The 12,122-nt window shown below is 48.1% G+C and overlaps 1 long non-coding RNA gene across 1 annotated transcript; it reads right to left on the minus strand.

Annotated features, from left to right (window-relative positions):
* Positions 1-1,615: 1,615 nt before the first annotated feature.
* On the minus strand, positions 1,616-9,675 carry LOC132658829 (uncharacterized). Its single transcript, XR_009598896.1, has 3 exons — positions 9,468-9,675; positions 7,896-8,008; positions 1,616-4,026 (listed from the first exon to the last, which is right to left on the minus strand). It is a non-coding gene; the product is annotated as an uncharacterized LOC132658829 (long non-coding RNA).
* Between the last annotated feature and the right edge of the window lie 2,447 nt (positions 9,676-12,122).

A 12,122-nucleotide genomic window follows, 5' to 3' on the forward strand; every position in this document is an offset into this window, starting at 1 on the left:
GATGAAAACCATCTGGATACACACACACACTCATATACTTTCAGACGGTCTGAAGTTAACTTCTGCAAGAAAAAAATATTTGTTTCACTCATTCTAATCCAAGGAGATTTTTGTTAAAAAAAAAAAAAAAGAAGACACGAAAATGTGAATCTTTAAATCCGTTGGCCACCTGACTTCGTAGACCTGACTCACCAGAAAAGACCCTGATGCTGGGAAAGATTGAGGGCAGGAGGAGAAGGGGGCAACAGAGGATGCGATGGTTGGATGGCATCACCGACTGGACAGATATGAGTTTGAATAAGCTCCAGGAGATGGTGATGGGCAGGGAAGCCTGGCGTGCTGCAGTCCTTGAGTTGGGTCGCAAAGAGTCGGACACGACTTAAATGATCGAAAAACGAAAGAGGATGCGTTTGACCAAATTTACAGTTCAGTTCAGTTCAGTTCAGTTCATTTCAGTCGCTCGGTTGTGCCCAACTTTTTTTTTTAATCAAGTCAAAAAGTCTAAGTGTTAGTCATTCAGTCCTGTCCGACTCTTTGTAACCCCCTGGACTGTAGCCCACCAGGCTCCTCTGTCCATGGGATTCTCCAGGCAAGAATAGTGGAGTGGGTTGCCATTTCCTCCTCCAAGGGGCTCTTTCTGCATCGGCAGGCAGATTTTTTCTTTCTTTTTTACCATCTGAGCCATTAGGGAAAGCCATGAAGATGCCTATATTCATTAAAAACCATTGGGAAGGATTTTCATGCGTCAAGAAGAGGCATCATCTCCAAAGTCCTTTTACAAATATCTGCCAAAAAAAATCTTCAGTCCATGAACAGGGCACATGAGCAGGAGACATGCTCAGGAATGTGGGGTGAGGAGTGCCATGTGCCCCGACACCATCAACACCCTATTTATATTCTTAAATGGACTGCGGTGGGACGCACAGAGGAGAGGCCAGCACGGCTGGCCCAGCTTCCTTTCTTCACCTGATGGTAATTCCATAGCGTCTGTCTTGTTTCCCCCACCCCCAAAATTTAGACTCTTTATTTTGCCTTGAGATATCACCCATTGACAACGTGATGGTTTCAGGTGGACAGCGGAGGGACTCAGCCATCCATACACATGTATCCATTCTCCTTGAAACTCCCCTCCTATCCAGGCTGCCGTGTGACACTGAGCAGAGTTCCCTGTGCTGGGCAGCAGGTTCTTGCTGGTTCTCGGTGTTAAATACAGCAGTGTGTCCATGTCCATCTCAGACTCCCTGACTATCCCTTCCCCCATCCTTCCCTCTGGAAACCATAAGGTTATTACAGAGGATTGAGCAGAGTTCCCTGTGCTGTCCAGCAGGTCCTCGCTGGTTCTCCATGTTAAATCCAGCAGTGTGTCCATGTCCATCCCAGACTCCCTGACTATCCCTTCGCCCCTTCCTTCCCCCTGGGAACCATAAGGTTATTACAGAGTATCGAGCAGAGTTCCCCATGCTGTCCAGCGGATCCTTGTGGGTTCTCCATGTTAAATACAGCAGTGTGTCCATGTTCATCTCAAACTCCGTTATCTCTTTGAATGAATTTTTAAATCCTAAGTTTGTCTCCGATTCACATACATGCTTTAAAAAAAAGTGTCCACCCCAAACTCTCAAGAGCAGAGACACATATTTATTGACGCCAAACTCACAGCAGCCTTAGTACAGAAAGCAGACAGCATGGTGTCCACTCCATCGACGAGCCGACATGGGTTGGTGAGGTAAGCACAGAGCGGACAAGACGGAAATTGTCAGTTTGAAGACAGTTTTTTTCCTGGCCTCAAAGTCCATTCTTCTCTCTGTGCCTGCCCCCGCTTCCTGCTGGTCTATGTGGGTGCGTCCAGTTAGGAAAATATGGCCACCATATTGCTGCAAAGGGCTCAAGGATGAACCGGACCAACACCAAAGACGTCTGGCTCACTCCATGTATATTTTTCCTCTTGAGCTGAAAGGCTCAATGCTTTCATTTCAGATCAAAAAATTAACTTTTTTTTTTTCCTTCAGAGAGAGGAGAAATCCCAAACATACCTGTCCTGGCTCTGTAAACCCAACATTCACTTCAGTCAGTTCAGTGGCTCACTTGTGTCTGACTCTTTGTGACCCCATGGACTGCAGCACGCCAGGCCTCCTTATCCATCACCAACTCCCAGAGTTTGTTCAAACCCATGTCCATTGAGTCGGTGATGCCATCCAGCCATCTCATCCTCTGTCGTCCCCTTCTCCTCCCGCCTTCAGTCTTTCCCAGCATCAGAGTCTTTTCCAGTGAGTTAGCTCTTCACATCAGGTGGCCAAAGGATTGGAGTTTCAGCTTCAGCATCAGTCCTTCCAGTGAGTGAGTATTCAGGACTGATCTCCTTTAGGATGGACTGGCTGGTAATCATTCACAGAAACGAGTCATTCCATGAACGTTTAGAAAAGCAGCAGAAAGTCTCAATCACCCTTTATTTCACTTAGGAGGACAGGAGAGAGAATGAGACTGAGAAAGCAAAGCAACACCATCTCCATGATGGAGCTGGCTCTTGGGGAAGCCACATGTGTCCAAGAGATGCCACGTGTGAGGAATGGAGTATTTCCTGCTGTATCACTAAACAGAGGGTGTCACAGATAGCAGCGATCGCAGCCGCCATGGATGGTGAGCTGGGGAGCCCCGAGGGAACTCAGGAAGCAAACAATACTTGCCACCCAATGGCACCCGACTCCAGCACTCTTGCCTGGAAAATCCCATGGACAGAGGAGCCTGGAAGGCTGCAGTCCACGGAGTCGCTGAGAGCTGGACACGACTGAGCGACTTCCCTTTCACTTTTCACTTTTAAGCATTGGAGAAGGCAATGGCAACCCACTCCAGTATTCTTGCCTGGAGAAACCCAGGGACGGGGGAGCCCGGTGGGCTACTGTCTATGGGGTCGCACAGAGTCGGACACGACTGAAGCAACTTAGCAGCAGCATCAGCAGCACCCATCAGGGGGCTTCCCTGGTGGCTCAGCTGGTACAGAATCTGCCTGCCATGCAGGAAACGCAGGTTCGATCCCTGTTCAGGAAGATCCCCTGGAGGAGGAAATGATAACCCACTCCAGTATTCCTGCCTGGAGAATCCCATGGACAGAGGAGCCTGGCGGGCTATAGTCCATGCGGTCGCCAAAGAGTCACACAAGATTTAGCACTGAACAACAACAATCACTTCTAGCCCCCCAGGATCTCTGCTCATCCAGGGGACTGAGATTTCACCTTTCAATGTCGGGCGTGAGGATCGATCCCTGGTGGGGGGAGGTAAGATCCCACTTGCCTCTCAGTCAAAAATAACACAAAACATTTTAAAAAAAGAATAAGAAGCAATACTGCCACAAATTCAATGAAGATTGTAAAATCATCCACACCAAAAAAAAAAAAAACCCAAAAACCCCACAAAAACGGGTAGGGTGGCCAGATAGTATTTTTAGCCTGAAGAACATGTGGTCTTATCTCTTTCATTATAGCTAGTCACGGATGATACATACATGAATGAGCGTGCCTGTTTGCCAACTGTGTTGACATACAGTCCCGTTCTTGGAAAGTTTAAAACCATTTTAACATTCAGTTCAGTTCAGTCCCTCAGTCGTGTCCGACTCTTTGCAACTCCATGAATCACAGCACGCCAGGCCTCCCTGTCCATCACCAACTCCCGGAGTTCACCCAAACCCACGTCCATCGAGTCGGTGATGCCATCCAGCCATCTCATCCTCTGTCGTCCCCTTCTCCTCCTGCCCTCAGTCTTCCCCATTTTAACACATAGAAGCCATTAACTCGCCGGCAAATCTGATCTGACCCGTTGCCAATGGTGGCAACACGCTGACAAAGATGTCAACATTTACAAAGCCGTGCAAAACCTCAGGTGATTAATGAAATCTGCTGGGCTTGCGTTTCCTTTCAAATCGTGCTATCATTTTTGAAAGAGATATGTTATTTTTCTTCTCATTTCTTCAGGTTGGGATAAAAATCAATGTATTTGTGGGTAAGTTGATTCCAAAGCTAGGCTTCCCAGATGGCGCTAGTGGTTAAAAGAAAAAGAAAGAAAGAAAGAAAAACTTGTCAGACAATTGAGGAGACATAAGAGAGTCAGGTTTGATCCCTGGGTCGGGAAGATCCCCTGGAGGAAGGCATGGCAACCCACTCCAGTATTCTTGCCTGGAGAATCCCAAGGACAGAGGAGCCTGGAGGGCTGTAGTCCATGGGACTGCAAAGAGGCAAACAGGTCTGAGCAACAAATTCTTTCTGATCCCAAACCACTGTTAACTTTTCAGGTGCGCTGTAAAAACAAAACAAAAAAAAAAACTCCTTTCCAAATGTATTCAAGGAAAATTCCACGATCCTTCTGGCGTTAAATGTCATAACGCAGAGTCGGTGATTTAAACAGGGGCACTGACTTGGTGCCAACACGTAAGCCCTTTCCTCCTCCAGTTGAAAAATAAACAGTCGTATAGAAATGCTTGCTCAGCGTCTATGAACTGGCATATTCCTGGGGAACCACTGTGTTCGGTGAGGTTGGAGGAATTACAGAAACTGCAATAAATTTTTAGTGACACAGCTGTGAACGGTCCCAAGGGCACGCTTTCAGGCATAATATACTTTCATAAGTTTGAAATCTCACAAGAGGCCTTTGTTTCACGGGAAGCGCAGAGGCCAGTACGAATATGAAAGCTACATGCTGACGGGAATATGTGCACCACCTTCGTGAAGGCAAAGAGTGTCCCATGACTTTTTTTTTTTAACCTCATCCAATATTTTTTTAATTCACGTGCGTGGCTTACTTGCTCAGTCGTGTCCGACTCTTTGCGGCTTCATGGACCGCAGCCCTCCAGGCTCCTCTGTCCATGGGATTCTCCAGGCAAGAATACGTGAATGGGTTGTCCTTTCTTCTCCAGGGGAATCTTCCCAACCCAGGATGGAACCCGTGTCCCCTTCATCTCCTGCATTACAGGCAGATGCTTCATACTCACGTCAACCGGGAAGCCCCTTCTGAATTCATAGAAATGGTCATATCCTAACGGATTCGAAGTCTCCAAGATTGTCTCAGTTCGGGAGTAGCATGGCTTCACTCATCTAACAGGTTCCCGTGGGGCAAAATTTCCTGCAGCCTTGGGGAAAGTCACCTTTTAGGTAAAACAGATCATGTTTATAGAGTCTAAAAGTCCTGCCAAGTCAACACCAGTTCTTTTAAAAGATTATGATTCAGCCATAAACGTAGCTTGTCACCTACTCACCACGCACTTCGGAACTACTTGCCTAGGTCCATAAAACTGGAGTTGGAGTGGATGCTTGTGTCTGGCTCTGCTCTGAAAATTGTGGTTTTTCAGTTGTTCAAGCATGTCTGACTCTTCGTGACCCCATGGACTGCAGCAGGCCAGTCTTCCCTGTTCTTCACCGTCTCCCAGCGCTTGCTCAAACTCAGGTCCATCGAGTCAGTGATGGCATCCAACCATCTCATCCTCTGTTGTCCCCTTCTCCTCCTGCCCTCAATCTCTCCCAGCATCAGAGTCTTTTGCAATGAGTCGGCTCTTCGCATCCGGTGGCTACAGTATTGGAGATTCAGCTTCAGCAAATTCAGCTCTGCAAGTTAGAGGGTGTTTCATATCACTAAGCTGTAGCTTGAGCAGCCATGTGGCATGTGAGCTTAGGTGTTCCTGGGAGAACCCATTTTTTGACATCCCAGACCATGGGTTCAATCCACAGGCTACTGTCCTAGTCAACCACCAAATCCCTGCATCTGCAGAAGTCGTCTAGGTTTTCATCCTGTTTTTCTTGGAAAGTCGGAGCCAAGGCCATACCTTATAAATCACTTCCAATTTCACCAAGTGCGAAGCTAAGTCACACAGAGAGAAAAACCGGTCTGCACACAGACCCTGCAAAATGGTTTGCTTCCAGTACAAGCAACGCCTTTGCTCCTAAGCTTCTCAACCATTCCTAAGCGCTTGCCCCGGAAGATGGGAAGGGTGTTAGCGGTGAATCCCCTGTCTTTGTAAAACCTCCCAGCCAGGACGGGATTGAAGTTGACTTGGAAGTGAATTGGATCCGCCGATTACACACTGGCAACTCGCCGTGGGCATCTTCCGTCCACCTCGACAAGGATTCAATCAGGTGCTGCTGTAGCTGCTGACCTTCAGCTGAGCTCCCGTGAAAGGAGCTCAGGGTGGCCAGCAGACGAGACGTCTGTGCTCTGGGTTCAAAGCTGGCAGGACAGGCCTCCGGAGAGAGATTTTCAGGAGCTGATTTTATGAGCCCAACTCTCAGATCTCCTCTATCTAGACAAGGGGGAAAATGATCCATGCTGACGTCTGTTCCCCGAGACTAGCAACCTTTAAAAAAAAAAAAAAATAAAAGTGCTTGCCTGCGTAAACTCCCGGTTCATCAAAATCACATATATCCTGACCTGGCCCCCAGCCCCCGCCTCTTTGGAGCAGCCTCTCAGAGTTACCTGAGGCACTGTCTCCCAGGCTGCAGTCCTCATTTTTCGCCCAAATAAAACTCAACTCGCAGCTCTCACGCTGTGCATTTGTTTTTAAGTTGACGGATCAATGAAAAAAAAAAAAAGAAAAACTTGCCTACGGGGGTGCTACAAGCTTGAGAAATTCACATGCACGTTATAATTCATCGAGGTCAATGTTCAAGCGCTTCCTAAGCCCTCCATGAAAAGTCACAGCCGTCTCTCATTTTCTTGCACTTCACCTACTGTGTTGTTCTGTTTTGTTTAAGAAACGGAGACGTCACGGCAACGCTGAGTCGGGCAAGTCCGTTGACGCCATTTTTCGGGCAGCATCTGCTCACTCTGTGTCTCTGGCCCACGGTTTGGTCACGTGTGCAGTATTTCACGCTTTTTTCATTTTGATCGTATGCATTAAAAGGATCTGCGGTTAGGGAGTTTCGAGGTTTTCCACAACTCGATACAGGCTCAGAGGATGCTTCGCATTTTTCAGTGGTGATGTATTTTGCCATGAAGGTATGTACATTTTTTTTTTTTTTAAGAAATAATGCTGCTGCATACTGAATAGGCTACATGCAGTGGTAAAAATTCTGCCTGCAGGGCAGGAGACGCAGGTTAGACCCCTGGGTCAGGAAGATCCCCTGGAGGAGCACACGGCAACCCACTCCAGTATCCTTGCCTGGAGAACCCCATGGACACAGAAGCCTGGCGGCCTACAGTCCATGGGGGTCACAAGAGTCGGACACGACTGAGCGACTCTACCCGGTACTTCAGAGAGGAACTGAGGCAGAGCATATAGGGGAGGGATTGTGCCCCTCCCCCAAAGCCCCAAGGGGTTCCGCGGAATTACACACGGACACTACCCTTCCTTATGTGATAATGCAAGGGAACTTGTGCTCGCTGTAGCAAATATACCTATAAGGTACCCAAACCATCCAAAGCAAGTGCTATTAGGAACTCCTCTGCAGAAACAGAACCACTTCTTGGCTCCTGAGAGGTAACCCAGCCATGACCCCGAGTGTGAAGAATTACTTCCCCGCAAAGAATCCGCAAAGGAGCACAGCAGCGTATCTGTCCTTGAACACCCTTCAACGGGAAATCCTTCCAGCCAAAAGGGCTCTTCTCTTGGCAAAGAATAACCCCCATGGACATCTCTCGGCCAAACAGAACTCCCATGCACCGTGTATGTTTACTTATTTGTGGGTTTTCTATTTAATAAACTATGAGAAAGCTGATCCTTTTTCCCGTAAGCACGACCTAATACCCTCTAAACAATCATATTTAATTATATACACCATATTTTGGAAGTATTCCACAAACTTCTCTTCTCAGCCTTCCCTTTTAAAAAAAACATTTCCTTGATGGTGAAAAGTTTGTTTTGCCTTTTGCCTAGAAGCAAAACTAGTGAAAACCAAAGTATGAAAATAAATATAACTTACATTAATTTTGTGGTTCAGTGGCTAAGTTGTGTCCAACTTTTTGCCGCTCCGAGAACTGCATACATTAATGGACGCTCCAACTTCCTGGGTGGCTCAGACTGTGAAGAATCTGCCTGCAATGTAGGGAGACCCGGGTTCAATCCCTAGGTCAAAAAGATACCCTCGTGTACGAAATGGCAACCCACTACAGTATTTTTGCTTGGAGAATCCCTTGAGCAGAGGAGCCTGGTGGACTACAGTCCATGGGATCCCAAGAGTCAGACACGACTTAGCAACTAAACCACCATTTTAAATCGAGCAAATTGAAAGCTAATATTTCTAGAATTTCTATGCATCACTTTCAACTTTTTCAGTAGTTTTACTAAAAGTTCCTTAGGACATCTAGAGTAACTCTTAAGGAAATTTTTTTTTTTTTTTAACAGATCACGGTTTGTCTTTGGGTCTTATGCGATTTTGCTGGGAAAGCTGAGTCACAGCATTGTTTTCCTGAGTATGGAAAACTTGAGTTACTCCCATCACGATGAGATTACTGGCGGATGCTGTCTCAAGAACAGCTGGTGGTCATAAGAACTGCCTCAGGCTCCCCAGGAGGATGAGAAAGACACCAGGTGAGGATGTCGTGAATGGTCCTTCATTTTTGAAATCACAGCGATGCTTCGTTCATAAGTGAACAGACTCTGGTTTTTAAAAAAGTTAATAATAAGAACTCTTAAGTTTATGGAAAAAAAAAAAAAAAGGCACGGTTTTCTTGCCAATTCCATTAGGTTCCTCTGAAATGGGCCGCTGAGTCATCAACCAGCAACAAAACCTCCCCAATAATTGACCAGATGAGCTGCTGGCTCCAGAGACAAACCGAGGTCAGGCTCGCTGAGCCTGAGTCTCCCCCCAAATGGAATTCTCCTCGGATCTATGCAGTCCTAGGGATTCAAACCAGAAAGGGGAACCACCCAGCTGGCAACCTTGGAACCCCACACTCCCTTGCTGAAGACACAAAAGGGAAGAATTTTCAACCCCCAGCACTCTTATCACTCAGAAACAAAAGTGAAGCTCTCTAAGCAGAATCCTTGGGGCCATCTGCTTTCAATCAGCCCTAGGGTCAGTTTTTGCAAGTACTATTTATTTTTTATTTTTTATTTTTTTTGGGGGGTGGGGGTTGTCTATTGCAAGACCAGGGCCTCTGTAAAAGGAGCCCTGGGGCTGGGCCTTCTCTGGTGGTACGATGGTTAAGGCGTCACCTTCCATGGCAGGGCGTGAGGGTTCCCCCGGTCTGAGAGCTAAGATCGTCTCTGAGTTGAGCTAGCTCCCTTCCTCCTCTGGTTTCACAAAGAGGGAAGCGGCTCGAGGCCGGAGGATGGCAGCCGCCCTGTTGCCATGGAAACAGCAGGGCTTGTCCGTTGCCTCCTCACTCCTTAAGAGTATGTGGCAAAGCGCGTCAAAATCCACCCCCTCCACCCACCCGCCCCCCAACCCACCCAACACACACACCCCGCCCCGGGCCTCCGCCCAGAGACGCCTGTGCAGCTTCTTAAACCCTCCTTCGCTTCCCTGGTGTTCTGATCTCAGGGGCGTTACCTCTCTGCGCCGATTAACCTCGGGCGGTGGTGCTTCCTTTCACCGCTGCAAAGCAGCTGTCAGAGGTGGGGTCCTGTCAGAGGCCCTGGAGTCTGAGGACCCTGGACGGGAAATGCAGCAATGTAAACACACCCGGCGTTAGCAAACCGCAGGGCAACCGTATGGAAGGTCATCAGAGCTGGCGATCTTACAGGGATACAAGGTCTCCGGGGAGGAGCTTCGGAAAAGACCAGGCAGGCTGCCCAAAGCATGCGTTTGTTTCCATACCAGGAGCGTGTGCTTGCTCGTGTCCGACTCTGTGCGACCCCAGGGGCTGTAGCCCCGCCAGGCTCCTCTATCCCTGGGACTCTGCAGACAAGGATACTGCAGTGGGTTGCCATGCCCTCCTCCAGGGCATCTTCCCGACCCAGGAATCGAACCTGGGTCTCCGGCATTGCCCACGGTCTCTTTACCACTGAGCTACTGAGGGAACCGTACGGGGCCACCCCACCTCCAAAACAAAAAGCAAATTTGATCTATTCCGTAGTCAACAATATTCTCGGGAGCACCCTCTGCCAGGAAATCTTGACTGTGTGGGCCAGCATTCCTGGGCCAGAGGGTGGAATGGAAAGTCCCGCATTTCAAACTCGGCTTGTAATAAAACTTGGAAGAAGACGATCCCCACCCGGCGTCTCAGCCCAAGGACTGTTTCTCCTGGACTGAGGTGAGTGCAGCGATCGAGGCTCACCGTCTCCGTCATTGACTGTGTTCCCTGGACAGACTGGACCATCACGAAACATCTCTGCCGTCGATTATTCTTCCTGGGATCTTAAGGTCACTGCTCCTATATCTCGGATCAGAGCTCTATCAATCACCATCGTTTTTAAATTTAATTAATTTTTATTTGAATTAATTATTAAACTAATTAAGACTTTAAAAAATGAAATAAAACAAGTTTAAAAGTAATGATGAATCATATTTACTAATGGCTGCGTTGGGTCTTGGTTGCTGCCAATGGGCTTTGTGTATTTGCCGATGGCGGGGGCTACTCTCTAGCTGTGTGCAGACTTCTCATTGCACTGGCCTCTCTCGTGGTGGAGCAGGGACTCTAGGGTGTTCAGGCTTCAGCAGTTGTGGGGCCCAAGATTAGTTGCCCCAAGGCATGTGGGATCTTCCCCCACAGAGGATCGAACCCATGTCTCTTCCACTGGCAGGCGGCTTCCTATCCATTGACCCACCAGGGAAGCCCCTACTCCCATTATTAATGTTCAGATCATCCCTGATTTGAGAGATACACTTGTAAGGAAATGACCCAATAAATACATCAGTTCAATCACTCAGTTGTGTCCCACTCTGCAGTCCCGTGAACTGCAGCACGCCAGGCCTCCCTGTCCATCACCAACTCCCCAAGTTTACTCATATTCGTGTTCACGGTGATGCCATCCAGCCATCTCATCCTCTGTCATCCCCTTCTCCTCCTGCCTTCAATGTTTCCCAACATCAGGATCATTTCAAATGAGTCAGCTCTTCGCATCAGGTGGCCAAAGTATCAGAGTTTCAGCTTCAGCTTCAGTCCTTTCAATGAACACCCAGAACTGAGTTCCTTTAGGATGGACTGGTTGGCTCTCCTTGCAGTCCAAGGGACTCTCAAGAGTCCTCTCCAACACCACAGTTCAAAAGCACCAATTCTTCAGTGCTTAGTTTTCTTTACAGTCCAGTTCTCACAATAGATACATATAAAACCTCATTTCTGTGTAGGAAAGTCTTCCGCAAACCCTTGAACAGGTAGCTGTCATCATTTGCAGTCAGACTGAGCATCTGTGAGTTTATTGGCTTTTTTTTGAAGATGGCTCCATGTGCCAGATGCTTCCCTCATGGTAGAGGTGGTAAAGAATCTGCCTGCAATGCAGGAGACCCAGGTTAGATCCCTGGGTTGGGCAGAACCCCTGGAGAAGGAAATGGCAACCCACTCCAGTGTCCTTGCCTGGAGAATCCCATGGACAGAGGAGCCTGGTGGGCTATACAGTCCATGGGGTCCTGAAGAGTTGGACACGACTGAGCGACTAGCACTCTGTGGGCCAGACACACACACACTTGGAAATAAATTGTTTGCAAGATGGAAAAAAATCTCAGAACCGAAAGAGATAGACATCTTTGACTTCAGGAGATGGGGTGACTCACGGAACAGAACCAAGCTTGAAAGCAGGCATTAACATATCTCAAAAGAGACAGTGTGTCATCCCAGGAATGTGGCGAGATAAAACAGAGGAAGATAAATTCATGGAGACCAAGGTCACAAATCACACACTACCGTGCCTGCGGGGGATCACACCGACAGCTGAGAACGAGCCCACGCTTCTCAGGAGAGGCACCCGTTTTAAAACCAGAGGTGAACGCTGCAATCCTGTTGCATCTCAAGCCAGAAAGCGTTTATGCCCCTTCCATCGTGTGCCCTGTGTTTTATCAACAGTTTTTTTACATTTCCTTTTTGATTGGAGGATGATTGCTTTGCAAAGCAGTGTTGGTTTCTGCTGTAGAGCAAAGTGGAACAGCTGTAAGAACATACTGATCCCCTGGCTCTTGAGCCTCCCTCCCACCGCATCCACCCCCCTGGTCATCACAGAGCCCCGAGCTGAACTCCCTGCGCCGTACAGCAGCTTTCCACCAGCTGCCTGT

The sequence above is a fragment of the Ovis aries genome, chromosome X (genome assembly GCF_016772045.2).
Source record: "Ovis aries strain OAR_USU_Benz2616 breed Rambouillet chromosome X, ARS-UI_Ramb_v3.0, whole genome shotgun sequence".
Lineage (NCBI taxonomy): Eukaryota > Metazoa > Chordata > Mammalia > Artiodactyla > Bovidae > Ovis > Ovis aries.